At 45.0% G+C, this 17493-nt stretch overlaps 1 protein-coding gene across 6 annotated transcripts in view; it reads left to right on the forward strand.

Moving 5' to 3' along the window:
• BCAR3 (BCAR3 adaptor protein, NSP family member) overlaps positions 1–17493 on the forward strand; it is a 204749-nt gene that overhangs the window by 10508 nt on the left and 176748 nt on the right. Inside the window, exons 1-2 of one of the 6 annotated variants that reach the window (XM_039485755.1) lie at positions 9112–9129; positions 11231–11305. The exons of 1 other annotated variant lie outside the window; for it this stretch is intronic. The gene's annotated coding sequence lies outside the window, so the exon portion shown is untranslated. Of the gene's footprint in view, positions 1–9036; positions 9130–11230; positions 11306–17493 lie in introns of those variants that run through there. 4 more of the 6 variants (XM_039485756.1, XM_039485754.1, XM_039485759.1 and 1 more) reach the window with 4 other exon arrangements.

The raw sequence follows: 17493 nt of genomic DNA on the forward strand, positions 1-17493 counted from the left end.
ATGATTTACCATGACCAGGGCCACATATGGTGCCTATTCTTGCACATTTTTTCCCCACAGCATGAATAATTATTGGCGTCTATGCACTGACCATGATCCCTTATTCATTTTGTCACGTGAAATAACTGATGATCAGCATGGGAACTGGGGAGGAATGGCATTATTTAAAGTTCACTCATATTTACTCACATACCTGGTGCCTAGATTATCATCTTTTGGAATAAATACAAATTACATTGATTTTAGCCTTTCACCTTCTCCTATGAACAAACAAAGAAACAAGTCTCTAGAGCAACGTGGGTAACATAAGAACATGAAAATACATCCCACACCACTTAATTGAATCATCATCCCTGCACCTCACGCATTGCAGTTCTGTCTCAGATATTGATGGCCAAAGAGAAATTTTGAACAATTGAGGGTCATTGTCAGGATTTTGGAACAGAGATGAGCCACGATCCAATGTGGTTTACATCTACGTCACAGAGAGATGAAAACTTGGAATTTGATTATGCAAGAGCAGAGGTGAAAGTAAGCCTGTACGGTCCAGTATGGCATACCGGCAAGAGCTGGTACGCCATGCCGGACTGGACCGGCTTCCCCGGCGGAGATTTAAAGGGCCCAGTGCGCCAGCCGCTGCGGGGAGCCCCAGGCCCTTTAAATCACCACTGGAGCTCCAGCAGCCGGGCTCGGGTGGGGACTTAAAAGGCCCAGAGCTCCAGCCACTGCGGGAAGCCCTGGGCTCTTTAAAGCGCCACCGCCGGACCTCCGGCAGCGAGGCTTGGGCAGCGCTTTAAAGGACCTGGGGCTCCCCACAGCGGCCGGAGCCTCTGGCCCTTTCAATCCCCACCGGAGCCCGGCTGCCGGGCTCAGGCGGGAATGTAAAGGGCCCAGTGCTCCGGCCACTGTGGGGAGCCCCGGGCCCTTTAAAGCGCTGCTGCTGGAGCTCCAGCAGCGGGGCTTGGGGCAGCACATTAAAGGGCCCGGGGCTCCCCACAGCAGCTGCAGGCTCTGGCCCTTTAAATCCCCACCTGAGCCCAGCAGCTGGGCTCGGGTGGGGATTTAAAAGGCCCAGTGCTCCTGCCACTGAGGGGAGCCCCGGGCCCTTTAAATCACCACTGGAGCTCCAGCAGCGGGGCTTGGGCAGCGCTTTAAAGGACCCAGGGCTCCCCACAGCAGCCGCAGCCTCTGGCCCTTTAAATCCCCCACGGAGCCCAGCAGCCGGGCTTGGGCGGCGTTTTAAAGGGCCCGGAGCTCCGCAGCAGCTGGAGCCCCGGGCCCTTTATTTCGCCTCGACAGCCCCAGGGCTCCCAGCCACCTCTGCAGCTGGTAGCTCCAGGGTGATTTAAAGGCCCTGGGGCTCCCAGCCACAGCCAGAGCCCTTAAATCTTTAAAGGCCCCGCCTCTTCCGGTTGAGGCCACGCCTCTTCTGGTTGAGGTCACGCCCCCACTCAGGACTCCGGTGTACCTAAGTCCTTTCAGTTACTTTCACCCCTGTGCAAGAGTCTGAACAGCCTCAGGTCCCATCAACTTCCTTTAGCTGAGGATACTTAGCCTGTTTCAGGAGATGCTCAGCACTTCTCAGGATTCAAGCCCTTTGTTATGAATGTCACTGTACAAATCCATTTTGGAGACGTGAAGAGCTAACAATTTGCCAAACAATTACATCAAGCCAGCTCCCTATTGGTGCCAAATCTGTCCACGGTTTCATGTGTAGAACCTCTCAGAGGGCTGTCCTCTAGGGTAATGGGAAGCTTGAAGGGGCCAGTTTGAGCCATGTCTTCTGGGTGTCCGTTAGACAGCATTTTAGGCAAATGTTTGAGGTTCATAGTTCTGAGGCAGATCCTACATGTGCTATTGTGAGTTGGATAATTGACTTTTAACTGAGTTTACCAATTTCTGTTTCCTATGTGGAAATAATTTGAGTCATATTTATTTCGAGCTCTGCTTCCAGCAGTACCTTGCTTTCACTATTTATAGGCACTCTTGAATTCACGTGCACCATAATAAGCTCCTTACAGGGTCTGTATTTCACATTTGATGATTATTTTTGCAATTTCATGATTATTTTTTGAAGTGTGGGCCATACTGTGCACAATAGTCTCCAATAGTTTCCAACAGTCGGTTTGTGCTTTGACATTTTTTCTGTTCATATTCATGTAACTACTCACAACCAAAACTATTCCTACCTTTTTTTTTTCCAGTCTGTGCGTAGTTCTATTGTGTTTTAGTCAGTGCTTTGGAAGCATAAAAAAACTGGGTGATCTCAATCCATTTGAGTTTGTGTTGACTGAGATCTTAGTCTCTTTGTTAATCTCATAATATTATAGTAGGGTGCTTTAACTACTTTAATTCTTCAAAATGTTTCTTTTGCCACTCTTCCCATTTCCATTTTGTCCTGTTCTCAAGCAGTATTCTGAGTGGAGAACTTAATTGTGGCAAATTAGGGATGAATTTTTAAAATATATTCACATACCTATGAATCTCTGTAGAGCCTCCTTTTTTGGAATCTATTTGTACAGTTGCCTCCATGTTTCTTTGATATGGTCAAACTCCTTTATTACTGAATATGTGTCCTAGATATCTGATCTCATTCAGCCTGCTTAGGCATTTGTTCTTGTTCAATTTCAGGTTGTTTTCTTTGGCATTCTTCAGAACATTACTCAGTCTGTCACTGTGGTGTTGTCATTTCCATTGTAATTAAACAGATTATCAATATTACTTCTACCTCATCCAGAGCCTCAAAGATCTGGGACATAATGCTTTGGTTCACTTCAGATTCTGAGTCAGTCCTGAAGAGGAATGGCTTCATATATCTACTGAAGGAGGAGTTGGAGTTTCAAAGATTTGACTGTCTGTATGGAGGCAGACTTGTCAAACCCTTGGCTTTCATTTAAATTGAAAATACTCCTGCATTTTGAAGTCTAGACATGACCAACTCAAATGCTCTCAGAGGTAACACAAGTTTAAATGCAGAAATTACTGTCAGACCGCCAAATACTTAAGCAGGGCCAGTCTCTGAGCTCTGTTAGAGCTTTTGGTGATTGAGATGACATTTTAGTGCCTCTACATGGTTCAGAGCAGGAATGTATGTATCTGTGAGAGTGTGATCTAGTGATTAAAGTCTGAACTTCTGGGTTCTAGGTCCAGCTCTGCAAGTGACATGATGTATTGCCTTTGATATGATACTTAATTCTTCTGTGCCTCAGTTTCCTCATCTGTAAAATAAAGATATTAATACTTTCCTATGGCACATGGTGTGAATTGCAGTGTTGTTGTAGCTCTGGGGACCTCAAAAACTTGTCTCTTTCACCAACAGAAGTTGGTCCAATAAAAGCTATTTACCTCTCCCACCTTGTCTCTCTCACATTGTTGTGAAGGCTAATTGTTTGCAAAGCACTTTGAGATCCTGGAATGAAAGCTGCTATGCAGAAGTATGATTATTATTATTGACTTGGTGCCGACTATTTTGTTTTATGTGTCTGTCTGTGTCTGTTCCTTGGGCCAAACCTAACTGAAAGCTGAAGTTAAAGAATACATGGCTCAGCTGCAGTTCACCAAGTGACCCTATCCCTGTATATAATTTCACCAAATCATGTGGAGTGAAGCAGTTCTGCTGGGCCAGCTCTTATCTACTCCATTACTCAGTTACTTCGCCTTTTTGCAAAAATGGCAATGTGGTGTCATCCTTTTTAATCTGCTCCTGTGTGACTGTGCTGCCTGTACCAGGGAGTCAAGTATCAGAGGGGTAGCCGTGTTAGTCTGGTTCTGTAGAAGCAGCAAAGAATCCTGTGGCACCTTATAGACTAACAGACATTTTGCAGCATGAGCTTTCGTGGGTGAATACCCACTTCTTCGGATGCAAGCAGTGGAAATTTCCAGGGGCAGGTGTATATATAAGCAAGCAAGAAGCAAGCTAGAGATAACGAGGTTAGATCAATCAGGGAGGATGAGGCCCTGTTCCAGCAGCTGAGGTGTGAAAACCAAGGGAGGAGAAACTGGAGTGGTTTGCTTGTAAAGCAAAGGAAGGAAAAGGACTGATGGCAGGAGAAGAAACTTGGGAAAATAATTTGAAAAAATACATAATATTTCTTCTAAATTGGGCTTATGAAGGTGTTGAAAGACAGTCCAGCCTCTTGTTATACAATCTTTGCACATAATTAAATGTAAATGATGAGGACAAGAATTCAACAATAATGTTTAAAAAGAATGCAGACCAGGTAAATCCTCACCTTTTCCAGTCTTTTAAATACAGTATTCTCCGTCTTCACTTTCATCAGTGTGCTCTGTGAATGGTTTGCATATATTAAACAAGTGCAGGGTTCAGGATAGTGGTGCAGTGCGGCGAGCGTAGGGAGGTCATTTGGTTCAATGTGGGAATAGGGGAACAGTAGGATAAATTCTGCTTTCCATTGCATCAGTATAAACCTGGACTAACTCTACTGAAGTCATTGGAGTTACTCCAAATTTATATTGGCATAAATATGAGCAAAATTTGGCCCAGCACATCTCATTTTCGGAGTGAACTGAGTTGGCACTGTGTGCTCGCTTTAATAAAGGAGATATTGCTGGTTCTTGCCAAGCATGTCTTTGGAACTCTCTCTGTGTAACAAATCCAAGTTTAAAATGTTATTGTTACCTTTCTTTGCTGAGCAAAGCTTTTTTACCCTGCACTAAGTGTAACCTGTTCTGATGAAGGGCGGTGATGCCAGAATGCTAGTAGACTCATGCCACCTTCATATGAGTCATGAGTGTGTGATTGATTACCTGAAAAGTTCTGCACTAGTTGTACTGTATGGAGAGTTTTTCTTCCCAGCTGAAAGCCTGTTAGAGGTCAGATAGTCCTATAAACTGTTCAGAACTTTGTGGGGTGGAGGGGAGGGGTAAGTGTCACTACTTTTGGAAAGAGCTTGCTAAGCACATTCTGAAAGGATGAAAAGCTTTATTCCTGATTGAATTTTGTTTTCTTTGCCAGTTCACCCAGTTCTGAATATGATGTATTGATTGTGTGTAATACATGCACGGTAAATGCATGATCTAATTGCAGAAACAATATTAATTTAAGTAGTCTGTCCCTTTTACAGACTTTCATTTAAGAGGGTTCCTCTGTTTTATTAAACTAACTGCTAGCACAGTACTGTGTGTGCATTCTTCTTTTCCATCTATTTCTTTCACTGGATCATTTTTAATGTATATTTTTTTGCATTGGAAGTTTATTCTTTTAACTAAATTATCCTTCTGTGACTTTTTGGTGCCCAGAAAATGTGTGTTAGGCCATAAGGGTTTGTTCTTTAAATAGGCTGTGTCTACACTGGCAACATTTGAGCCTATAATTCTCAGTTGGTGGAAATGTATCAGTGATGGATTATGCATCCAAATTTTCTTAGTATGGCCAAGTCCATAGAGAATAATGTGGTCTGAGTGAGCACTGGACTGGGTGCCAGGAACTCTTGGGTTCTAATCTTGACTCTGTCACTAACTTGCTGTGTGGTTGTGGGCAACTCATTTAACCTGAGTTTCCTTATGTGTAAAATGAAGGTGATCATTCCTATCTCATAGGGGAATTCTTTAGATTGATTATGTAGGGCCAGATTCTGCCATCCTTATTTGTGCCTTAAAAGGGCTACAGCAGAGCTCTAAATCTGGGTCTTGGTTTAGAAATGAAAAATTGTTTTGTTTCCTCAATGCAGATTAATACTGGAGTGTTTTTAGAAGGTAGGGTGATCAATTTAGGAGTTATTCAAAACAGAAATTTGTATCTCTGATAGCTTTGTTATATCTCTGTGGAATTAATTAACTCTGCAGACAATACCTGAAGAGTCTGCAAGCTTCTAAAGCCAAAACCTTATCTACACTAATATTCTTCTTCAGACTTCCCATTGTCACACTCTCATCTTGAGAGTAGCAATGGGAACACTAAATGGCTGCCAGCATTTTAACCACTGTGCCAACTAACCCAGCTCAGCACTCTGGGCCAGGAACAATGACATCCTTCTGCAACTGGTTTCTCGTCCTCCCTGTCATCCCCTCTGGCCACAGGGTGGATGACACAGTCAGAGGATGGGTCCAAGTACTGGGGAGGCAATACGTGTGAATCCCAGAAGGTCTGTCAGACCAAAAGATATGGCCCAGGGACTTAAACTTTGCAGACACAATTTCCGCTACCATCTCTGTTTCAGCTGATCTTTGATTAGATGGTCAAATCTTTGGGGGCAGGAACTGTTTTTTACTTGGTGTTTGTACAGCACCTAGCACAATCCTGACTGGGATTTTTCTCCTATGCCCTCTCTATCTCCACCTTTCTCCACTGTTGTGGGTAATACTTCCCATCACTCAAGCTCCCACCTTGGAGTCATCTTAGACTTCTCCCTTCTCCCCTCACATCAGGCCCTTACCAATTCTTGTTGCTTCCTTCATGGTAACATTTCAGAAATCTGACCTTTCTTTTCTATCTTAACAGACAAAACATGCATCCTCCACCTCATTAGTTCACCCCCTTCTGCTCTGGCCTCCTGGATGTATTATTCTCCCCCTTGGCCTCCTCTCTTATCCATTCAAAACACAGTTGGTAAAATTATCTTTCTTGCCCAATCAGACCACATCATACACCTCTCTGAATTCCTCCACTGATTATCCTTTGCCCATAATAACCAGTTCAAAGTTTGTATCCTTCCCATGAGGGTCCTGCACAATTCTGCTCAAGCCCATATCTGTGATCTTGTTTCTTATTATATTCTCCCCTCCCCCACTTCCTTTGCTTTACCAACATACCAGTCTCAGTCCCTCTTGTATCCTGCTCCCAGTCCTGTCTTTGTGCCCTCTACCATGCCACACAAGTGTTAAATGCATTCTCACTTCCAATGTGCTAGCCCACCTTCCTTTCCTTATTCAAATGACTCCTAAAGACTAACTTCCATGAGGCCCACAAACACTAACTCTCACTGGTCAAATGTCTCATCCACCTGAATGTAAATGGAAGAGAAAGAAGAGGGGGTGTGCTCCCCACATTAGCTCTGCAAGAACTGAATTTGGCTAGGTGGGCCCAAACAGCTAGTTAGGCTACAAACAGGAGCTTTAGGCTGGAGGCAGTTAATTAGAGAGAAGCTTACCTGTGAGCGGAGCATCTACAAAAGCCAGGAGGCTGGCAACAGAAGGGGATGGGGATCTGGGAAAGACTCCAGAGGCAAGTTGCCTAAAGTTACTCCCTGGGAGGAGGAAGGGAAGAGATTGGCAAACCCAGAGAAGTGGGGAAGGAGAGGAGGTATGGAAGTGACACAGGGAAAAGCGGCAAGGTTCAGGGAATGGACCATGGCAGCTGTGTAGAGGGTCCATGAGCCAGAATCTGGAGTAGTGGATGGGCTTGGGTTTCCCTGCCAGCCACTGCAGGAGTGGCACTGTGAGGCAGTGAAATGGAAGACTACCTGAGACTGCTGGAGAGCAGGAATCTTGATACGCTCCCCCTGGAAGGGGAAACCACAATAGTGACCTGGTCAGAGGGCTGAATCATGAAGAGGACAACTACTGTGCCTCCTGAGACAAGAGAGGGAATGCAGAGGAGAAATAGATAGGGTGTAACTGCTGGAAGGGGCATCAGACTGATGGAGCTAATCCCTAGAACTGCCAGCAGGTGTCACCATCCCACAGTGAGAAGAGCAAATCTGTCACAATTGGAGAAGGAAGGCAGGATGGATATAAGGGGTCAATCACAGACTGTGTCTGACAAGAACCCTGAGGTGAGGGGCAGAGAGAGACTGTGAGGGGGTTGAATCCTGCTGTAAGGGGCTAAAACACAGAAAGGGGGTGGATGCCAGAGATGCTGCTCCCACAGAGGAGAGCTGAGATGCAACAGGGGTGGGTCCATGCTAATGTGGGGACAGATATTGGAGAACCAGCAGAGATTGTGGGAAACCCAAGTGTATTTACAAGACTGTATAATGTAGGTAATTGGTCATCAGCAGAAGCTGTACAGAATCCTGCAGGAAAGAAACGAGAGTCGTTGTAAGGGCCAGGAATGGGAAAGGCACTCCAGGACTAGGAGACCAGAAGCCCAGCCCTGAAGGTGCTATGGCTGTGGGAGCAGAGGGCACCTGAATAGGGAGTGCCAGTATTCAGAGAGAAGCAAAGAGGCTTACCAAGAGCCAAGGACTGAGATGGAGGGCCCAGAGAGCCCCACCAAATAAGCAATTGGGCCAGAGGAGGACATGCTTTTGATGTGGGGAAAAGGGCCATATAAAGAGGCATTGCCGCCACAGGGAAAAGAGACTCATGAAAAGGGCAAGGGACTGAGGTGAGAGAGAGAAAGGAAGAGCCAGGGGGCCATAAGGAGCCCATAAGAATGGCAGAGAAGCCGAAGAGGCAAGTAAAGAAATGTGAGGTGAAACTGGGGGGAGGAGAAAGTCCCTGTTTTAATTACTTTCCTCCCTGGGTGGGGTCTAACACTGAGGACTGTGGGGACTCAGCTCCTGGGAGCCAGGGTGCTGGAGGACTGGGTGGACCAGCTGACAGAGCTGTCCGGCGGTCTCTGCTCAGTGTCCCCGTCAGGTTCCCTTTGTTTAGCCCTGTGACCTCACTCCCGTTCCTGTTATTTCATTAGTTGTCCCCTGCAGTTATTTGGTATCACGGACCTGTGGAGTCTCCCCTTAGGCTGGCGGGAGGTCCTTTAGTAGTGACACTTCCTAGATACCAATAGGACTAGCTGACAGAGAAGTTAGCTGTGGAGCAGGCCTGGCAGGAGGCTGCACGTGCCCTGGAGCTCCTGTGGGAGAAACTCAGAGGTGCTATGGAGGAGCAGGACAGGTGGCAGCTCATGGTCCGAGATCTAAGACAAGAAAGCAATGACTTGAGAGCCCAGGTGTGGCAGGTATGGGGTAGGTGATTTAGAATAGGAGAATACTTGCAGTTGTGAAGGGGAAGTTTTGTGATGGAGTGTGCTCTCCACACTTGCCTTGCAAGAGCTGAATTAGCCCAGGTGAGCCCAATCATCTAATTAGGCTACAAACAGGGGAGCTTTAGGCTGGAAGCAGCTAATTAGAGAGAAGCTCATCTGTGAGGGATAGAGAGGGCTTCTCCACAAGCCAGGAGGCTGGCAACAGAAGGGGTGCTAGGGAAGGAGTCTGCAGTCATTCCCTGGTAGGAGGGAGGAGTGTTTGGTGGCTGCAGAGATGAGTTGCCAAAAGTTATTGCCTGGGAGGAGGGAGGGAAGAGACTGGCAAACCCAGAGGAAGCGGGAGGGGCAGGAGATATAGAAGCAATTCAGAGACTAGATCTTGACTGCTGTGCAGTGGGTCCCGGAACTGGAACCTGGAGTAGAGAGTAGGCCTGGGTTTCCCTGCCAGCCACTGCAGGAGTGGCACCATCAGGCAGTGAAGCAGAAGACTGCTAGAGAGCAGGAAGCTTGATACGCTTCCTCCCTGCCTCCACCCACCCTGGCTGGAAGGGGAAACCGCAATAGTGGCCTGGAGTCACAGAGAGGACAGCTGCGATTCCTGCAAAGAACTGGATAAATTCATGGAGGTTAAGTTCATTAATGGCTATTAGCCAGGATGGGTGAGGAATGGTGTCCCTAGCCTCTGTTTGTCAGAGGATGGAGCTGGATGGCAGGAGAGAGATCACTTGATCATTGCCTGTTAGGTTCACTCCCTCTTGGGGTACCTGGCATTGGCCACTGTCGGCAGACAGGATACTGGATGGAAAGACCTTTGGCCTGACCCAGTATGGCCGTTCTTATGTTCTGAGAGTAAAAGAAGGGCTGTAGAGGAGAAACTGACTGGGTATAACTATTTGAAGGGGTGTTGGCCTGACTGAGCTAATCCCCAGAACTGCCAGCAGGCAGCACCATCCAGCAGTGAGTAGAGCAAACCCATCACAGGGTTATCAAATGTTGTCTTCCTCTGCACAGGCACCGACTTTCCAGTGTGCTGGGGGTGCTCAACCCCTGGCTCTACCCCAGGCCCTACCCCTACTCCACCCCTTCCCCCAAGGCCCACCCTCGGCCCCACCTCTTCTGCCCTCTTCCACCCCTTCCCCCTCCACTGAGTGTCCTGTGTTCTTGCTCCTCTCCCCTCCTTCCCCCCCCCCCGCCTTCTGCATGCCATGAAACAGCTGGTTGCGGCGGGTGGGAGGCATGGGGAGAGGGAGGTGCTGATTGTCGGGGCCTGCCTGCAATGAGTTCCCCTCTGATGGAGAGGAGGGGAAATTCACTTTAATAGAATTGACTTTGAGGCTGCCAGCCAGATGCTAAGCTGGAAACCCTGGTCACTGCTATGACCTGAATATAAAGTAGCTATGAAACTACTAGTCATGGAGAAAAGGCAAATAAATATATTTTTAATTCCCAGAAGAATTAGTAAGGTGATCTGCTTGTTCTGTCAATATATATTAATGTGAAAATGCTGTGTTTTTAAATGTTCCCATCAGCTCCAAGTCAGAGAGCCTGGAGGAATAAAATGTCCAAACATCCCTTAACAGCAGCCTTTGCTGTACTATATAGTATGTTTCCTTAAAAAGAGCCAGGAGAACACACAAACCCAGCCAGTTCTTCTTCCTAATCCCAGGGTTTTTCCTTCTCTGCTTTATTTTTCTAGCCATCCCCATCCAGTACTTGTTTTCACTCAGATAACACTGCAGAGCTTTCCACACCTTCTGGTATAAATCTCATATGCTGGATCCCTTCCTGGGACTCAGTGGTGAGCTGGAGCAGGTTCTCAAGAACCGGTTGCTAAAATTAGACCTCCGTGGAGAACCAGTTGTTAAAGGGCCAGGGGGTGGGCAAAGAACTCCGGTCCGTGGGCCGGACCATCCTGTTGCTCCCAGGATTCCCAGCTGGGGAAGCTGAGGCTCCCCCGGCCCTTCCCCCGCTTTCCCCCAGCTGCAGCGTGGCCAGCCGCCGGCACCAGCTGGGCAGCTCAGCTGAGCTCAGGAGTCATCCTGCTGCCACTTTTTGAATGGCCGAGCAAGGTGGTGGGTGGGGCTGCTGCAAGCTCCAGGGCTGGCCAGAGGAGAAGGGAGGGGGCAAGTGGGGCAATTGGCCCAGGCCCTGCAGGGGCCCCCGGCACCACAAGGATCTCTCCCCCAGCCCCTCCCCCACTTACCCTCCCACCTTAAATCAGAACTTTTTATAGGGAACCGGTTGTTAAGATTTTGGCAGCTCATCACTGCTGGGACTGGTGACTTCACTGTAGAGTCTGGGTCAAAACTGTGCCATCAGGAAGTCCTTTATTTCCCCTCTCAGCTATAAACCATCCTTCTCTAAGGAATCCTGCCTGGAAAGAAAATACCTTGATTTAGAGCCCAGCCCGAAAAGATTGTGAGTGCTCTTACCTTCATGTTAATTTCAATGAGCGCTGACAGCACTCAGCCTTTGCAGGATCAGGCCTTTTAGCTCTAAAGCTGAATATACAATTGCAAATAGTTGTCCCAGGCTTGTTACAACTGAAATTAATAGCAAAACTCCCATCCATATCAATGGGAGCAAGTTAAAAATAATAGGCTCTAGGCTCGCATACAGTTCTGTATGACTGAAACCTATGTAAGCTATGCCCAGTATTGTTTTGTTTATCCAGTTGTCATCCTTCTGTGTGTAAATACATCCACATTGTTTAATAATAATTATTTTGAATTTGCTTCCACATCTGACAAAATAATAACTTTGCTAAAAGAGTATAGAAAATAACATTGTAAACCAACAGGGATTTCTGTTACCAGAGAACATGAGTGCAAATCTAAATGAGATGCTAAAAGGCCAGGCAAGCAGATGGCTGAGTGACATAAATGTTGAACAATTTAGGTATGTCTAGTAAAGTACAGCTTTCTAATGTGGTGAGAATTGTGTGTGTTGGTATGTTTAAAATCAGTATTCTGGGTTTTTTTTTCTTGCCATAGCTCCAGAAATTCAGCAAAATGTAAATTTTCACCTGTTTGTATAAATACATAAATGATGTTTTTCCTTTCCTGACTGTTATAACTGCAGTTAATCTAATGTTTTGTATATAGAAACACAACAGAGGAATAATCTAAATAGCTTAAGTGTTCCCACAAACCAGCTGGTAGATAAATAAGTCTTAAAGAATGAATTTTATGGAATAGTCTCATCAACAAAAGTAGATCTAAGAATGGCACTGAGAGGGTAGGTCTTCACTACAGAATTAACTTGTGCTCTTACCAAGGGTTTAGTCCAGTGCTTAAATTGTAATGAAAGATGTGCCAGGGCTCAACCAATTAGGTGCTGGAGCTCAAGCAATTTTTTTACTTCATAACTGACCAGGAGTGGAGGAAGTGCCCTAAAAGTGAAGGGGCCACAGGTGACCAAACCGTGGCCCTGCCCCACTGTGCCACACCGCCCCTGGGACCTCCCCCCCCACCGATCCCAACCCCACTCACTCCTCTCTGCTCACTGGTAAAAAGTGGGAGGGCCATGCCACCTGACCATTTCAGTGCCCCTGTAAGTGACACAGCAAGTGTAGAGGTTCTGGGGCTCAGCCCTGGCAATGCCTGGCACAAATTAAGCACTGGTTTAGTCCTCCCGCTCCTCCCATCTCCACACACAAACCTTTAACTCAGGTTTGGAGGTGCTCTGAACCTGGGCTAGCTTATCTGGCTGGAGGTAGGGGTTAGAGCCCCGGCTGTACTTTAAGATGCTCACTTTGAAGTGTAGATGCAGGCTGTAGCCCTGGTTATTTAACTTGGGTGCTGATAGTCCTCCAGTGTCTTCCCACAGTTCCCTGTGGGCTGCATTGTAGTGGGGTTGGATTTCAGCAGAATGACATACTGGCACTTTTGCCACATGGAGGATGCCATTTTGCTCTCAAAATGGTGACGTCCATATAGCGTGACCTTACACGCACTATGTATAGTTTCTGACTTGACTTAATGTGCTTTGGTGTTTTAACTACTTAAAATGTGTCTCTGCCAAAGAGGTGATAGCTGGCAGACCGAAGACTAAAACTGGGTGCTATTGGTGGACCACAGAGGGAGAATATAGGTGCAGTTGCCCTGCACTGACAGGGTCACCCACTAGTGACACCAAAATGAGGCATTGCTTATTGTAGGTTGTGAAGATCTGATTCTTCCTCCTCTTTCTTACATGAGGGATGCAATAGTTAACGCGTTAACATTTAAATGATCATCTTGGGGAATCTCCGCTAACACCTCTTTGAAACAAATGGGGCAGTTCACTCTTCTCAGAGCTCTTGTTTCAGACTTTCATGACTCCTGAAAACTCTTCTGCATTAAGCTACATTCAGTACACATTTTCTGAGGTTTTCTTCACAACCATAATGGCTAGAAACTTACTTTTAAAAGAAAATGAAAGATAAAATTTTGTAGAACACCATAGCAGCTTCACAATGCTGTCTGTATGCCAAACCACCATGTTCTGTCTGGCCCAATCCAAATCCTGGCTGAGTTCTAGATCATTTACAGGATCAGAATCTACTCTGTCTTCCCCAGACCTAACTGAAGACAGAATTTGAAGGCAAAGGGGTTTCACAGATTAGGTAAAATACCCTGCAGAATCTTAGAACATAAGAATGGCCATACCGGGTCAAACCAAAGGTCCATCTTGCCCAGTATCCCATCTTCTGACAGTGGCCAATGCCAGGTGGTTCAAAAGGAATGAACAAATAACCAAGTAATCTGTACCCAGTCACCCATTCCCAGCTTCTGGCAAACAGAGGCTAGACACATCATTAAACTCTCATCTACTACATTGATGGGAGCTATAGAAGCACCTAAGTAGCTAGAACATGATGCACAAGCCAGACTTGTGCATACAGCTTGACTTTCAGACCCAGGTTGAGTTTTCAAGGCTGACAATTAGAACAAATTTATTTTTACTTGTAAAATCAGCAAATTTCCTTTAGAAGGCATTGAGGGAAAGTAAACACAGAATCCCCAGTGCCATTTTTAAAGTCACTTTTCAGAGCAGCACATTTTAAAGCTTCTGCACTACTCTAATACACTCAGGAACCCCGTTCTTTTCTAGAACAGCCATAAATGAAGAGCACTGAGCTAGAAGATGATTAACACCTGATTCCCACCTATTCTTTGTGTCATATTTACCCTCACAGTCCTTGGCATGTAGAGCCTGTCCCTGAAGTTACTGCAGTTCATCATTCTGCAGAAGTTACAATATGAAGAAACTCAAAACAGTACATCAAAGGCTCTTCTGTGTGGATGGTGCATAAACAAAGGTTTCTTTCTTTGTGATGAATGTGCAGTGCTAGCTCTGATGCTAGAATTTACGAATATTCAGTGCTGATTTAGAGCACTACAGTGAAATAATGTCTTTTTGTTCTTTTAGGGCCTTTAGTTTTGTTTCCAAAATGTTGGCAGATACCGAGTGTTGATTAAACAACCAAAAGGTTATTATTCCTAAGGACAGAGCTAACTGCAGCATGTTCATTTAGTTTCTCTCAAACGAACATGGGCTGTGAGGTAATGTGGCAGAACTTTGTTACATTTATCAGTATTGTACCAGTCATTACTGGAGCAAAACAAGAGATGAGCTTTATGAATCAATCAGGACACTAGCTCCCTTTACCCAGAGTGAACTATGGTGCACAGTGAGAGAGTAATTGAATAACGCAACTGTAAACAAGTCTTCATATTTGCTGATCTATTATTTGCCAATTTTCAATGGCTAGGTTGCAGAACGCATTTAAAAATAAATGTTATGTTGAAAACTGAAACTCAAGGCAAACATAGCCATAGCCCTCATCCTGCAAAGGGTTTCACATGGGTGAACACTGACACCCATGTAGAGGCTCATTGGCTTCATTGGGACTCCAAGTAGATGTTAGGGTCCACCTCTATGGATTCCTTTGCAGGACTGGGCCCTAAATTCCCAGAGGAATCCCTACAACACAATCATCAGACTTTGTGGGTGATGTGACAGTGCAGGACTTCTGGCCAGAAAAACAGTGAGATTTCAATGATAGTACCTTATGGAGCTGGTACTTGCATTTGATTTCTAATATACAACATTAATCCTTTTTAAAGGTACAGTTTGGAGGGGAGCTGGTCACTTTTTATGTTTTTTGACAGTTTATGGAATACATTTTTACATTATAATTTATATATAATACCTATAACAATAATTGAATAGGTTTCCGAGTGGTAGCTGTGTTAGTCTGTATCCGCAAAAACGAGGAGTCCTTGTGGCACCTTAGAGACTAACAAATTTATTTAGGCATAAGCTTTCGTGGGCTAGAACCCACTTCATCAGATGTATGAAGTGAAAAATACAGGAGCAGGTATAAATACATGAAAGTGTGAGATCAGTCAAATGAGATTAAATCTATTAACAGCAGTATACTAAGGGAGGAAAAATCTCTTTTGAAGTGGTAAGAGAGTGGCCCATTACAGACAGTTGACAAGAAGGTGTGAATAACAGTAGGGGGAAATTAAGTTTAGGTTTTGTAATGACCCAACCACTCAGTCTTTATTCAGGCCTAATCTGATGGTATCCAGTATGCAGATTAATTCAAGTTCTGTAGCTTCATGTTGGAGTCTGTTTTTTTGTTGAAGAATTGCCACTTTTAGGTCTGTTTGTTGAGTGACCAGAGAGATTGAAGTGTTCTCCTACTGGTTTTTGAATGTTATGATTCCTGATGTCAGATTTGTGTCTATTATTCTTTTGCGTAGAGACTGTTTGGTTTGATCACTGTACATGGCAGAGGGACATTGCTGGCCCATGATGGCATATATCACACTGGTAGATGTGCAGGTGAACGAGCCCCGGATAGTGTGGCTGATGTGGTTAGGTCCTATTATGGTGTCCCTTGAATAAATATGTGGACAGAGCTGGCACCGGGGTTTGTAGCAGGGTTTAGTTCCTGGGCTGGTGTTTTTGTTGCGTGGCGTGTAGTTGCTGGTGAGTATTTGCTTTAGGTTGGGGGGCTGTCTGTAGGCGAGGACTCAATATAAATATTCAATATCACTGAATAATTATCCAGGATGCTCAAACATCATCATACCACCATTTTAAAAGATATTTAATAAGCGCTTAAAATAGCGGCTACATCATTCAAAGAAGGGATTAAAGCCTTAAGGTCGATTTGTATTTATTTGTTATCTTTGCACTATCTAGTTGCCCATATATTCTGCAGAGTGCTGCTATGGATAGTCGCAAAGAATCCTGTGGCACCTTATAGACTAACAGACGTCTGTTAGTCTATAAGGTGCCACAGGATTCTTTGCTGCTTTTACAGAACCAGACTAACACGGCTACCCCTCTGATACTTGACTCTATGAATAGTGAGGGCTCTAAAATCTTTTGGATGATAGGCACTGTATCTCCTGAAAGAAGCTTATTCCCTTCCCTCCCGCAACCCCCATTGTGTTTCAGCAATATGCCTAGAGGCTAGTTATCTAGTGCACAGGATTTACAACAATCCGAACGTAACATGCAGGCACTAGTTGAAAAGGTGAGAGGCAATATCATGAAGAAGACCATGGACGCAGCATCCAAACCTTGAGATAATGTGGCTTAGTCTAATCGTTAAAGGAAGGTGTTTAGAAGGTCTGGAAATATGGAGAGAGGGTCTGAAAGAGGAAGATGTGGAGAAAAACATGTGGGACCTGAAAGAGAGTTCTAGAAAGCTTCAGATATAGGGAAAGACTCTGAAGTTGAGGAGCCTGACAGAAGCTTTAAAGATTGTGTTGTGATAAATCACAGAAATCTTGGGCTCTCAGCCTAAGGGCTGTGAACCCCAGAGGGTCAGACTCATGAATAGGTTTCAGGTGGGTCACTGCCACCATCCTTTTCTTTCTGGCTAGATGTGAAGGGTTCCTGAACCTTTTTTCTGTTGTAACATGGGATATGGAAAAGCTTAAGAAACCACTGCAATAAATATTTATATTTACACCTTTGTACATCTTTTTTCTATTTATTAGATTCTAACCTTTTCAGGGCAGGAACTGTTTCTTACTATACGCTTGTAAAGAGCCTAGTGCAATGGGAGATTGATCCTGGTAGAGGTTCCTAGGTGCTACTATGATACAAATAATAACAATGCATGATACATTGTAATTATACTTCTGGAGTAGTAAGACTTTATCTGATAATGCATAAGACCCTATTAGATTTGATGGAGTCATTGGCATCAGGTCAATATCTGTTGAAAAAAATAGTGTGTGTGTGTGTATATATATAGTGTGCGTACATACATACATATGTATCTTCACAACAGGCAGTAATAGGACCTATTGTGACAATTCTCATAGACATCTCTTTGGAATTTTTAAAAATATGCAAAACAAAGTTAATAGAGCACTTAAGATCAGACTAGCCAAAGTGCTAGAGAATGTCCTGTAGGGAACACCCGTGCATTGGCAGGCGGATGGTTAGGGCAAGTGGCAGAATGAGTATTAGCTTTAACTGTTGGACTCTAAATTTTGTGACATAAGCCAATAAAACCAAAAAATGGGGGATCCAGTCCCCATCTAGTGTGAATGTGTGTAGTTCCACTGAGGATCTGGATGGAGGGAAGAGGG

This window comes from Mauremys reevesii, linkage group 8 (assembly GCF_016161935.1).
Source record: "Mauremys reevesii isolate NIE-2019 linkage group 8, ASM1616193v1, whole genome shotgun sequence".
In the NCBI taxonomy this organism is placed as follows: Eukaryota; Metazoa; Chordata; order Testudines; family Geoemydidae; genus Mauremys; species Mauremys reevesii.